We start from the raw sequence: 4,135 nt of genomic DNA, 5'->3' as shown, positions 1-4,135 counted from the left end.
TTGAAATGTGAATTTTTCATTTTGAATTAAGTTTAGTTTGGTAACTTGTGAAGTGAATTAGTGACTTGAAAATGTTTAGGTGTATGTACTTGAAATGTGAACTTTTCATTTGGAATTTAGTTTAGTTAGGTAACTTGTGAAGTGACTTATGACTTGAAATGTTTAAGTGTAGTTACTTGAATTATGAATTAGTAACTTTTGTTTTGAATTTAGGTACTTGAAATGTGAACTTGTGTTTTGATTTTAGTAAAGTGTGGTCACTTGAGAAGTGAATTAGTGACTTCAAAATGTTAAGTGTAGATATTTGAAACGTGAACTTTTCATTTTGAATTAAGTTTAGTTTGAGAACTTCTAAAGTGAATTAGTAACTTGAAAATATTTAGGTGTAGGTATTTGAAATGTGAACTTTTATGACTTGAACTAATTACTTGAATGTGATTGATTGTGTAGATGGAACCTGATTAAAGCTGGATATATCAACGAAATATTGATAATAGAATGGGTGAGGCTGAGAATGAAAATGCGGATGATGAGTTGTAGTTTTTAGTCTTTTGTAAACCTCGATAAATTTTGTAAATAATTTGATTTTTAATGTTTGTATTCTTATGGTGGTTGGCTGACTGTATATTAAATGATTGGTGGGTTGTATCGTAAATAATTTGATTTTTAATGTTTGTATTTTAAAAAATTTTAATATGTTTTTTCACAAAATTATCAAAAAAATCTACCACATGCGGTTGATTTTATTTAAATTAATTATTTGATTTAATGTGGTCGGTTTTTTAATAAGTTAATTAATTAATTTAAATAAAGTCGATCAATCGTGGTCGATTTTAATAAAATTAATTAATTAATTTTAAAATAAAATCGACCACTTGTGGTCTGTTCATTTTGATTTTTTTTTATTTTAAACTCATTTTTTTCTATTTTAATAAAATAATAATAAACTTTAAAATATATATAGTTTATAAAAAAATCGATCACACGTGGTCTGTTTTTAAAAAGCTACCACTATTTTTACCGTGCATGCACTTTGGTCGATTTTGTGGTTGGAATTTGAGGAAAATCGATCACTTTGTTGTTGGTTTTCTTTCTTTTTGTAGTAATGCTAGTAACTTATCTCGAACCCAACCACCAGCAACACGAAGCTCTATTCCTAAATTGAAATGCTTTGCGATTTTACGACGAAGTTTGAATAGTTCCTCTCCCTCAGGGCTCAAATCAATATAGTCCTTCACTTGGATGGATAACGGCGACGGCGAAGGTGCTGACTCTGCATCCCCCATTGTTGTAATCCGACGCACTTTAAAAGGTAAAAGGGTTTCAGTTTCATCGAAAAGTGAAGAGACAAGTTGCGTCGGCTATATTCGATTACTTTTACTTGTTTTTATAATATTTCAAATTATAAATATGGAACTTATATAGTACAGTATAAACTTTCAACATATCCTTGTTTCTTCAGCACCAAGCAATTTCTCACTCTATATGGAAATCTTTTACACAACTCTTTTTTCTGAACTTTTTAAAAATGAGTACAATTTACAAAGTGTTAATAAAATATAAAATACAAGGAGAATAGAGAGAAGAGAGTAGACTTTTTTATTTTTCATAAGGATTCTTGTTGAGTTAATTATAATGAAGAAAAAACCTCTTTATTTATAGGGGAAAACTAATCTTGGGTTTCTAACTTTTTTCATAAATAGATATTCACTATATGTGGTAAAGTAGATATTTACTATATATGGTAATATATTTATAACACTCCCCCTTGAATGTCTAATTGATAGATAATATGCTTCGTTAAAATCGTACTGGGAAAAAATTCAGTGGAAAAAAAATTTAGTGAAGAAAAAAGAGTACACATCTCTAACAATACTCATATAAGCTACCTCGTTAAAAATCTCACGAGAAAACCAGTGGGACAAAACTTCGTAAGAGAAAAAGAGTACAGCGCATATTAACTCCCCCTAATGAGAACATCCTTGAGCATTTGCATCCCGATCTTGTGCACCATTTTCTTGAAAGTTGCAATTGAATGAGACTTGGTGAATAAATCAACTACATTGTCAATTAAACGAATCTGTTGCACGTTAATATCACCATTCTTTTGGAGCTCATGTATGTAGAAAAGCTTTGATGAAGTGCACTTTGTTCTATTTCCTTTTATGAATCCTCCCTTAAGTTGTGTTATACATGTTGCATTATCTCCGTATAAAATTGCGGGTACATTGTTACATTTCACACCACATTTTTCTCGAATGAGATATATCATGGATCTCAACCATACTCATTCTCAGCTTGCTTCATGAATAGTTATTATCTCAGCATGGTTCGATAAGTGGCTAGATAGACTGCTTGGTATATCTCAAAAATATGGCAGTATCCCCACGTGTGAACATATAGCTTATTTGAGATTGATTTTTATACGGGTCAAATAAGTACCCAACATCATCATAACCAATAAGATCGGGACTACAATCTTTAAAATAAAATAAGCTCATATATTTGATCACATTCTGATATCTCCTAGTAGGAGTAGAACTATATATATCTTGCTAACAAATTGAGCGAAAAGGGCTATGTCATGCCTTGTAGTATTTTCAATATACATTAATTCACCAATTGCACTAAGATATGGTACTTCATACCCAGGGAGTTCTTCATTCTTTTTTTGAGCTCGAAATGAATCCTTATTCAATTATGCATGTTTCTCATTTAAGTAAATATTCTATTGCTTTTGAAAACTCTCTAAGAGTTTCAATAATTTTCAAGCTATAAGTTTATACAATATAAGGATTATAAATAAGTTTCCCAGAAATTTTTATATGCTTCAAATATTTTGAATCCTTAAAAAGTTCTCATATAAATTTTGTCAAGTGACAATACTCAACGTTTCATGTCTGACATCTTCAAGTGTCTGGACTGCAAATCAAATAAGTTTTATGCTTATCAAGATGCATCCTTTCATATCACTTGATAAATGTTTCTATGTCAACATGCTTAAATAAACATAGAATTCAGATCCCCGTAATCTTTCACAATATTGCGGCAATATTGTATCAAAGATATTAATGATATTTCATTTCATATTAGTTCACAGTGTGACAACATTTTGAGATCTCGTTGCTTCTGTATTTTTAGGTACGTAAACCTCTCATAAGGTTTCATGAAGTGTTATGTCATAGGCTCTTCAAGAGTACATTGCCTTCTTATTATGATTATTTACTCCTTATCCTTTTCAAGAATTATTTCATTTGGAACTAATTGATCTACCACACTTCATGCATGGATATACTTTGTCCTTTATGAACACAAAATAAGAGAACTTATAGCTTAAATATGAGATGCATTCGTTATTTGACTTGAATTATCTTTTGAATGAGGATCTGATGATAATTCTTAACATATTTCATAGCTGTTTATAATCTCCCCCTTATGTTAGAAAAACTAACATACATCCTCCATCTTCTTTGAGGAATCCATCTTTGTGCGTTATGGTAAATTCATTAATCTACACTGCACATCAAAGTTATTAGATGAATTAGTTGGTTCCTGACCTTGAACCAATTGAGAGGGAAGAAATAATCATAATTTATTGGTCTAATGCATACAAGTGCTATTGTATGCAACATATCATATCTCATACAAATACATGAAGTTTTGTTTTCATTAGTAATGGTTTAGCCAATTATCAAAGGCACTCCATGCCAAACCATCATCATCAAGATGAATTGTCTTGATTACACAATCTGAAAGTTATGCTCTTAACTCAATTTTATTGAGCAAACAACTTTATGAATGTCAAACTGCAGGTTGACAAGAAACGTACGAGTGATCATCTTATATCAATGTATCTTAATAGATCATATGACTGATGAACGCACCCATATTCACCTTTTATACTTTTCAAATTTTGAGGGATCAAATCCCAACATTAGTTGGTCTAACTAACTTATCATGAGAACACGTAATATTAAAAGTAATGAAAAATTTTCTAATTCTTCAATCTAAGTTCAATACTCAGTATGCACATCATTGGGATGCTGCAATCGTTCATGCATGTCTATTTATGAACTTTTATTCTAGCAAACTCCAAGTTTATCATGACATGTACCTTTTACTTTAGTAAATTTCA

At 30.3% G+C, this 4,135-nt stretch overlaps 1 pseudogene; it reads right to left on the bottom strand.

Annotated features, from left to right (window-relative positions):
- LOC124898532 overlaps positions 1–1,286 on the bottom strand; it is an 8,234-nt pseudogene extending 6,948 nt beyond the window's left edge.
- Between the last annotated feature and the right edge of the window lie 2,849 nt (positions 1,287–4,135).

The sequence above is a fragment of the Capsicum annuum genome, chromosome 5, assembly GCF_002878395.1.
Source record: "Capsicum annuum cultivar UCD-10X-F1 chromosome 5, UCD10Xv1.1, whole genome shotgun sequence".
In the NCBI taxonomy this organism is placed as follows: domain Eukaryota; kingdom Viridiplantae; phylum Streptophyta; class Magnoliopsida; order Solanales; family Solanaceae; genus Capsicum; species Capsicum annuum.
This window is presented reverse-complemented; position numbering and strand designations above follow the sequence as displayed.